Below are 10,080 nucleotides of genomic sequence, written 5' to 3'. Positions count from 1 at the left end.
TTATCCGCTGACTATCATCGGTCTAAATAGGTTGCACAAGATCAAAGAAACAAAACTAGTCCATGGGAAGAAAAGCATTGGGACGAAAATAAAAACTGAGTCTCGGCATCTTCCAGCGGTTCTTGCGGGAGAAAAACTTTAATATTACTCAGAGTGAGGCCCCTAGTAGTTATTTGTGAATTTTCGGGACGTTTCTCATATGGTTAAAAAATCGGCCGATTTTCGGTATGGTAAAGCCTTGCCATTTTTAAAACCGTTTTGGCGCAACCGTTGTGCACCCCGAACGAGCCCCACCCGATCCCTAGGCCCTGGCTTTTTTTCTGTGTCGTACAGGGTGCAATATAGAGGGGTTTTCCACACCTATCCGCAGGCTATCATCGGTCTAAATAGGTTGCACAAGATCAAACAAACTCAACTAAACCATTGAGAAAAGTATTGGGACGAAAATAAAAACTGAGTCTGGGCATCTCCGAACGGTTTTTATGGGAAAAAAACTTTAATATTACTAAAAGTGAGGCCGCCTAGTAGTTCTCTGTGAATTTTCGGGAATTTTTTCACATGGCTAAAAATCGGCCGATTTTTCGTATTGTAAAGCCTTGGACATTTTTGGACCCTTTTGTGGCGCAACAGTTGTGCACCCCGAACGACCCTAGGCCCTGGGATTTTTTTGTGTCGTACAGAGTGCAATATAGATGGGTTTCCACACCTATCCGCGGCTATCATCGTCTAAATAGGTTGCACAAGATCAAAGAAACACAACTTAACCATTGGAAGAAAAGTATTGGGAAAAAAATCAAAACTGAGTCTGGGCATCTCCGAGCGTTTTTTGTGGAAATAACTTCAATATTACTCAAAGTGAGGCCACCTAGTACTTATCTGTGAATTTTCGGGACTTTTTACGCAGGGCCAAAATCAGCCGATTTTACGTAGCCAAAGCATTACCATTTTCTAAATAGTTTTTGGCGCTACCGTTGTTTTACCACGAACGAGCCCCACCGACCCCTAGCCCCTGGGCTTTTTTTTCACCATCATGCAGGGTGCAATATAGATGGTTTCCACGTTTATCCGCTGACTATCATCGGTCTAAATAGGTTGCACAAGATCAAAGAAACAAAACTAGTCCATGGAAGAAAAAGCATTGGGACGAAAATAAAAACTGAGTCTCGGCATCTCCCAGCGGTTCTTGCGGAGAAAACTTTAATATTACTCAGAGTGAGGCCTCCTAGTAGTTATTTGTGAATTTTCGGGACGTTTCTCATATGGTTAAAAATCGGCCGATTTTCGGTATGGTAAAGCCTTGGCCATTTTTACACCGTTTTTGGCGCAACCGTTGTGCACCCCGAACGAGCCCCACCCGATCCCTAGGCCCTGGGCTTTTTTTCTGTGTCGTACAGGGTGCAATATAGAGGGGTTTCCACACCTATCCGCAGGCTATCATCGGTCTAAATAGGTTGCACAAGATCAAACAAACTCAACTAAACCATTGGAAGAAAAGTATTGGGACCGAAAATAAAAACTGAGTCTGGGCATCTCCGAACGGTTTTTATGGGAAAAAACTTTAATATTACTAAAAGTGAGGCCGCCTAGTAGTTCTCTGTGAATTTTCGGGAATTTTTTCACATGGCTAAAAATCGGCCGATTTTTCGTATTGTGCCTTGGACATTTTTGGACCCTTTTGTGGCGCAACAGTTGTGCACCCCGAACGAGCCCTAGGCCCTGGGATTTTTTTCTGTGTGTCGTACAGAGTGCAATATAGATGGGTTTCCACACCTATCCGCGGGCTATCATCGGTCTAAATAGGTTGCACAAGATCAAAAGAAACACAACTTAACCATTGGAAGAAAAGTATTGGGAAAAAATCAAAACTGAGTCTGGGGCATCTCCGAGCGGTTTTGTGGGAAATAACTTCAATATTACTCAAAGTGAGGCCACCTAGTACTTATCTGTGAATTTTCGGGACTTTTTACGCAGGGCCAAAAATCAGCCGATTTTACGTAGGCCAAAGCATTACCATTTTCTAATAGTTTTTGGCGCTACCGTTGTTTACCACGAACGAGCCCCACCCGACCCCTAGCCCTGGGCTTTTTTTCACCATCATGCAGGGTGCAATATAGATGGGTTTCCACGTTTATCCGCTGACTATCATCGGTCTAAATAGGTTGCACAAGATCAAAGAAACAAAACTAGTCCATGGGAAGAAAAGCATTGGGACGAAAATAAAAACTGAGTCTCGGCATCTCCCAGCGGTTCTTGCGGGAGAAAACTTTAATATTACTCAGAGTGAGGCCTCCTAGTAGTTATTTGTGAATTTTCGGGACGTTTCTCATATGGTTAAAAATCGGCCGATTTTCGGTATGGTAAAGCCTTGGCCATTTTTACACCGTTTTTGGCGCAACCGTTGTGCACCCGAACGAGCCCCACCCGATCCCTAGGCCCTGGGCTTTTTTTCTGTGTCGTACAGGGTGCAATATAGAGGGGTTTCCACACCTATCCGCAGGCTATCATCGGTCTAAATAGGTTGCACAAGATCAAACAAACTCAACTAAACCATTGGAAGAAAAGTATTGGGACGAAAATAAAAACTGAGTCTGGGCATCTCCGAACGGTTTTTATGGGAAAAAACTTTAATATTACTAAAAGTGAGGCCGCCTAGTAGTTCTCTGTGAATTTTCGGGAATTTTTTCACATGGCTAAAAATCGGCCGATTTTTCGTATTGTAAAGCCTTGGACATTTTTGGACCCTTTTGTGGCGCAACAGTTGTGCACCCCGAACGAGCCCTAGGCCCTGGGATTTTTTTCTGTGTCGTACAGAGTGCAATATAGATGGGTTTCCACACCTATCCGCGGGCTATCATCGGTCTAAATAGGTTGCACAAGATCAAAGAAACACAACTTAACCATTGGAAGAAAAGTATTGGGAAAAAAATCAAAACTGAGTCTGGGGCATCTCCGAGCGGTTTTTGTGGGAAATAACTTCAATATTACTCAAAGTGAGGCCACCTAGTACTTATCTGTGAATTTTCGGGACTTTTTACGCAGGGCCAAAAATCAGCCGATTTTACGTAGGCCAAAGCATTACCATTTTCTAATAGTTTTTGGCGCTACCGTTGTTTACCACGAACGAGCCCCACCCGACCCCTAGCCCCTGGGCTTTTTTTCACCATCATGCAGGGTGCAATATAGATGGGTTTCCACGTTTATCCGCTGACTATCATCGGTCTAAATAGGTTGCACAACACCAAAGAAACACAACTTAACCATTCGAAGAAAAGTATTGGGAGAAAAATAAAAACTGAGTCTGTTGCATCTCCAAGCGGTTTTTGTGGGAAAAAACTTCAATATTACTCAAAGTGTGGCGACCGAGCAGTTATCTGTGAACTTTCGGGACTTTTTTTGCATGGTTAAAAATCGGTCGATTTTTCGTAGGCTAAAGCATTGGCCATTTCTGGACCGTTTTTGACACTACCGTTGTGCACCACGAACGAGCCTCACCCGACCCCTAGGCCATGGGCCTTTTTCTGTGTCATACAGGGTGCAATATAGATGGGTTTCCACACTTATCCGCGGACTATCATCGGCCTAAATAGGTTCCAGAAGATCAAAGAAACACAACTAAACGATTGGAAAAAAAGTATTGGGAGAAAAATAAAAACTGAGTCCGGGGCATCTCCGAGCGATTTTTGCGGGAAAAACTTTAATATTACTCAAAGTGAGGCCACCTATTAGTTATCTGTGAACTTTCGGGACTTTTTTCTCATGGTTAAAAATCGACCCATTTTTCGTAGGCTAAACCTTGGCCATTTCTTGACCGTTTTTCGCACTACCGTTGTGCACCACGAACGAGCCTCACCCGACCCCTAGGCCCTAGGCCTTTTTTCTGTGTTATACAGGGTGCAATATAGATGGGTTTCCACACTTATCCGTCGACTATCATCGGTCTAAATAGGTTCCCCAAGATCAAAGAAACACAACTAAACCATGGGAAGAAAAGTATTGGGAGAAAAATAAAAACCAAGCCTGGGGCATCTCCGAGTGGTTTTTGTGGGAATAACTTTAATATTATTCAAAGTGAGGCACCTAGTAGTTATATGTGAATTTTTGGGACTTTTTTCACATGGTTAAAAATCGGCCGATTTTTCGTAGGCTAAAGTATTGGCCGTTTTTGGACCGTTTTTAGCGCTACTGTTGTACACCACCAACGAGCCCCACCTAACCCCTAGGCCCTCGGCTATTTTCTGCGTCATACAGTGTGCAATATAATAAAATCATTCGAAGAAAGGTTTTAGGAAAAAAATAAAAATTGAGTCTGGGGCATCTCTGAGCAATTTTTGTGGGAAAAATTTTAGTATTAGTCAAAGTAAGGCCACCTAGTAGTTAGATGTGAATTTTCGAGACTTTTTTCACATGGTTAAAAATTGGCAATTTTTATGTAGGCTAAAGCATTGGCCATTTTTTGATCGTTTTTTGTGCTACCGTTCTACACCACAAACGAGCCTCACCCGACCCTTAGGCCCTATGCTATTTTTCTATGTCATACGGTGTGCAAAATAGATGGGATGTCATACTTATTTGCTGACTATCATCGGTCTAAATAGGTTCAACAAAATGAAACAAAAAACCTAAACTATTCGAAGTATTGGGAGAAAAATAAAAACTGAGTCTAGTGCATCTTCGAGCAGTACTGGCCATCCTAACACACAAATATTACAACTATAGGTTATTATAAAGTATAATTGTAAATAATACATGATATATATTTTATAAAACCTCAACTAAAAGTATTATATCTCACGGATAATATAAAACTAATAAAAATGTAAATAAGATGTGGTGTATATATAATAAATCACATATACAAAGTATTATATATTACAATAATATTATAAAATTAGTATAATTGTAAATAATATATGGTATATATATTATAAAACATCAACTAAAAAGTATTATTTCTTACGAGTAATTTATAAAACTAATATAAATGTAAACAAGATGTGGTATATATATAATAAATCACATATACAAACTATTATATATTGCTATAATATTATAAAACTAGTATAATTATAAATAATATGTGGTATATATTTACTAAATCATGTCCGAAAACCATTAAAATGAAGGGTATATCGTTAAAATATACGCTATATACGCAGATGATATACTCTCAATTATCTAATCATGTAGTTTTGGTGTTTAACTATTTAATTTTAAACGGGTAAAAGAACAAATGACTTGCTCTAGAAATTATCTTAGTTTCAAGTGATGGAGAATTGTAAATGTCGGCGACTTGTAAAGAAGATGCAATGTATGGTTATTACAAAATTGAATACAGATTTGGCCATCGAAATCTGTGAAAACATGGAAATAAGAAATTAGAAATTTATGATTGAATTTTTTAAAACTTCAAGTGATGGACAATAATGGCTACCTGTGATGGAGAATAATAGGTAAAAAAATAGTATTGGAAAGAAGATATCATACGGTTATTACAAATTAGAATAAAATTACTCATATTACAATATATTTTGATTTATAGTTAATTGAAAAGATACTTAAAATTTATTACCATATTCATTAATATTGAATTCATATTAAATTCAAATCATTTTCAATAAGAAAATATTTCAAATAGTATTATGAATAAACTATCTAATTAATAATCCTAATATCTAATTAATAATTATTGAAAGGTTATAATTGTCTATAAAATATTATATTTTCTATTTAAGAAAATAATTTTCAAATTAGAACATTGGTATTCAATAAATTCAATTAATGCATTTTGTCTAAATCTTTCAAATAAAAAATAAAAATCAAACCGACCTTCATCCATCACTTAATAATTTTATTTGAAAATATATGTTTTAAACTTATTAACTAAAACATTAGGATCAAATCCAACTCCTTTTCAAAATTGAGGTTCAAAATAATATTTATCCTTGTATAAAGTATTAAGTTTTGAAGTTCATATATATATATATGATTGAATGTAATGTATGATCTGATAAATACCAAGGTTAGGTTGTATTTATTTTTTTATTATTATTATATAATAAGAGTTGAATTTAAATTAATTTTATTTAAGAGAAATAAATTGGATGAAAAATAATATTTCAAATCAAATTTTAGTTACATGTAATTAATAAAAATTATTGAATCATAATTATTAATTTTGCAATGTGAACATGTATTCGATAAAATGATTTATAATTGTTTTTTTATTATACTTTTTTAACCTAATCAAATTATATTTATACTAAAAAATAAACAAAAAAGTCGGGAGAAATAGCACAGTAAACAAAAAACAAAAAAATAATCATAAAAAAGTTTTCGTTTCAGTTAAAAAAAAACATCAAAGGAGAGAATTTATCAAAATACCATCTTTTTTTTCTGAGCAGAAGAAACTTGGGAAATTGCCAAAAATAGGTCAAATATAGATAAATAAATGAATTTTAGGATTGATTTTAAAAGGATTGAGTTTTAGGACAAATTGTGTGTGAAATGGATAGATTACCCTTTTTTTAATTTTTTTCTTCTTCTTCCCTTTCCCTTTCCTTTCCCTTTCCCTTTCTCTTCACCGTAAAACCATAACTTAAAGACAGAAAAAAAAGATCATCCAATCTCTAGCCTCTCAATCTCTCTAATCTCTTTCAAACTCCCTTTCTCTCCATCTCTTTTACGATTCCATAGCTAATTTTGATCGAGTTCTCGTGATGTCCGGTAATAGTTTATGTTTTTTGTTTGGTTCTCTAAATTGAGTACTTATATTGTAGTATTAGTGTCTCATTCCTAAAGTTCATTATCATTTTCACATATTCATCTACTTCTTTGTTATTTTTCTTGTTTTTGTTAAATTTTGTCTTTCATTACTCAAAACCCTATCGGCTAAACAAAAAAGTTGAATTCTGTAGGTAGTAATATCTATGAGAAATTTTTTAGAACCCATTTAATCTTGCTTGCTCTCAACCGTTTACATTCATTCTAATTGTCTATAGTGCGCTGACTCATCCTTCCTATTTTTATCAATGATTAAATTAAGAAAGCACATTTTCTTAATGCTATGAAAAAAACTACTAAGCAAGAACAACTTCTGAGTCTTTTTTTATTTTTTAGTTTGATATTGTGAGAAACATGACCTATCTTTGGTGGAATGGCTAGCAGTGTGCAACGGAGCCCTTGATTGGATTAGATACATGGTGAAATTTGTGACAGTTTTCGTCCCATTCTGTTTTTTTTATAACCACGCACTTTCTGTTTAGCGATTGTTTTTATTGTATTGTCTTTGTTGTTGTGCATTTTCATTGAATGGTTGAATGACATTGGGTGTTGTCTTGTGTAATTATCAATCTTTATGTTTAGGGAAAGAGACCCTTTAAGCCTTTTTATATTATGTTTGATTTCTCATGCCTTCATTGGAGTGTCGTTTTGTGGATTAATAGACCCCTTTTATTTTCTTGTTAAACAATATTTTTTAGGGGAGAAATATAAAGCATTATAAGGGTGTTCAGTATAGAAATATAATGCATTATAAGGGTGTGCAGTATAGAAATATAATGCATTATCAATAATCAAGTCTTTTATGTTAATTGGGGGTGTCCAAAATTTATGTCTTTTGTCGAAAAAAAAAGATAGAAAAGAAGAAAATTTTAAATAAGTGTGCTAGAGATACCACTGGAAGTAATTGTGCTTAGTGTCTCAACTCTCAATTGGCTACCTTTAGGACAACCATTGGGAGTAAGAAAGAATGGGTAGTATATGGATTCAATTGCTTTATGGTATCATGATCATCAGTTTTACTTCAAATTTTCAACTAGTGCATGTGAGTTCAGATTTTGTACTTCGAGTTGTTTGCAAGATCACAACGTAAAAAAAGTTTCTTGTTTTAATGCAGGTGGAAGATGGTCTTTTCCTTGATTTTATGTGAGGATGGAAGTCATGAATCTGCAACTTGAAGACTTTCCTTCTCCTTGGTTTTGTTCTTTTTATTTTGTAATCTTCATTGTAAATCCTATTTGTATTTTTAATTTGTAAAGCTAACCAAAGTCATCTCTCTAAAGATATAGTTGTTTCTATTGCTAAATTCAGACTAAAAAAAAGCATGAAAGAAGATGAAATCACTATAAATACACACTAGTTTACACACTAAGCTCTGCAACAATGAAGATGAAATCAACAAGCATAGAACCACTTCTAGAACGTGCGAGATGAAACATAAGGGCTTAATAAACTTAATAAACATGCACAAAATCACTTTAAATAATTTAGAAGAGGCAGCAATTTGATTGTAAAACTCAAAGTGAAAGGTACGAAATAAGTGAGATACGTGCGAGATACGTGCGAGATACGTGCGAGATAGTTGCGGATACGTGCAAAATGTGTGCGAGATGCGTGCAAGATAAAACATAAGGGCTTAATAAACTTAATAAACATGCACAAAATCATAAAATGACGATGATGAAACTATGGTATAATGTAAAATCCGCACCAAGAACATCAATACATTATAATATCAATAACAAGGTTCATTCTACACAACATTGGCCAATTGAGATCCTTCAATATCCACTTGGTGATATAAACCATAATGGAACCTCTAAATTCATAAACCATTATGGTGCCAAAAAAAACAAAAAACCAAAAAGATAGAAAACCAAAAACTTGGGGAAAATGTAAGACTAACTAAATATATTCATTCATACAGAAAGATGATCACAACTTTTTGGTAGAACTTGAACCATTTAATTTGGGTGATGGTGTTGAAGACTCCTTAAATGCAAATGAGCATAGGTCACTAACACTACAATTTCCACATTTGGGTCTAAGGGGAATGCAAATATTTTGTCCAAATCCAACTTGTTCACCTATCAACAATGATTAAAAAATTGAAGAAAAAATCAATAAATGGAGATGTAATAAGAAACTACAGAGAAGAATCCACACAACCCAACAAACTTCATATCATAGGAAGCAAAAGAGCACAAGTTACCAATTAATTGCTTAAAAAAAAAAGGTAGAGCTGAAGCACAAAAATGAACATTAACGAAAAAAAAACAATTGAACTTAGAGCTGAAGCCCAAAAAGAAGAACATTAACAAAAAAAACAATTGAATTTTGTCAATTTGAAGTATACTTCAACTTTGTTAATGTAAACCCTATTGCACTCCTAGTGCTATGATAGATGCAGTAGGTTGTTTTTCCAATGGGATAAACATCCTACACCGTGTGTGAATGTTTAAATATGGAAATGCACAATTATGACTAAAAATATTGTTGCGTGTGGGTAAACTATATGGTACAATATGTTTACAAGGAAATAGTGTCATCAAATTCATCGAATCATGGTACCCCAGGCAGCAACTATTTGTAAAAGAACATTACATACCAGAAGAGGATTAATTGGAACCCATTCTTCTTTTGGCAGCTACCGTTCTAATCCTACTCGAGTTTCTTCCGGAGATGTTTTCTAAGAAAGAAAAAAAAGAAAGCAAATTACAGCAATGACATATTTTGGAAGCAATCACAATATGACGAGGATAATTACCACAGTGAGTTGAATCTATTAGGATTTCGTTTGATCAATATCAGTACTAATTCATTCCAACCAGAGATGACATCAATTGCTCAAACAGATTTTTCAAACTAATTTGATTTTTTTTGGTCAATTTCCAAAACGAAATTCATAATTTCTAAACCTATAAACAAGAAGATAACACCAAAAATTTGGAGAAAAGTAGAAAATTAGGGATTAAGTACCAGAAGCAATTTGATGATGTTGCTAATGTTGAAGATGCGGTGAGCAATGGTGAACTTGAGAGGCTGAGAGGGAGGAAAATAGGGAGCCAATATGCATTTCTCTACACATCTCTGACGCAGAATCTTGCATGTCATACATGGACTGACCACTATGGAGGCTTGAACAATCGGCGACGATGAAGGAGACAACGACGACAACTGAGAAAGGAGAAAGTTGAAGTCGCAGCATTTTGCTATGTAGAAAAGAGTGAGAAAGAAGGAGAACGCAAAAATGAGGAAGGAAACGAAGAATAAAAAGTTTATTTTTAGGGTTTTTTTAATTGA

At 35.2% G+C, this 10,080-nt stretch overlaps 2 long non-coding RNA genes across 2 annotated transcripts; one reads left to right on the top strand and one right to left on the bottom strand.

Moving 5' to 3' along the window:
• Nucleotides 1-6,473: 6,473 nt before the first annotated feature.
• On the top strand, nt 6,474-8,063 carry LOC116405283. The gene is made up of 2 exons (XR_004218436.1): nt 6,474-6,723; nt 7,895-8,063. It is a non-coding gene; the product is annotated as an uncharacterized LOC116405283 (long non-coding RNA).
• A 408-nt stretch (nt 8,064-8,471) lies between these two features.
• LOC116405298 lies at nt 8,472-10,014 on the bottom strand. Its single transcript, XR_004218458.1, has 3 exons — nt 9,757-10,014; nt 9,386-9,466; nt 8,472-8,864 (listed from the first exon to the last, which is right to left on the bottom strand). It is a non-coding gene; the product is annotated as an uncharacterized LOC116405298 (long non-coding RNA).
• Nucleotides 10,015-10,080: the final 66 nt, after the last annotated feature.

Source organism: Cucumis sativus, chromosome 7 (assembly GCF_000004075.3).
Source record: "Cucumis sativus cultivar 9930 chromosome 7, Cucumber_9930_V3, whole genome shotgun sequence".
NCBI classification, from domain to species: domain Eukaryota; kingdom Viridiplantae; phylum Streptophyta; class Magnoliopsida; order Cucurbitales; family Cucurbitaceae; genus Cucumis; species Cucumis sativus.
Note: the sequence above shows the minus strand (reverse complement) of the source record. Positions and strands in the feature narration are given on the sequence as shown.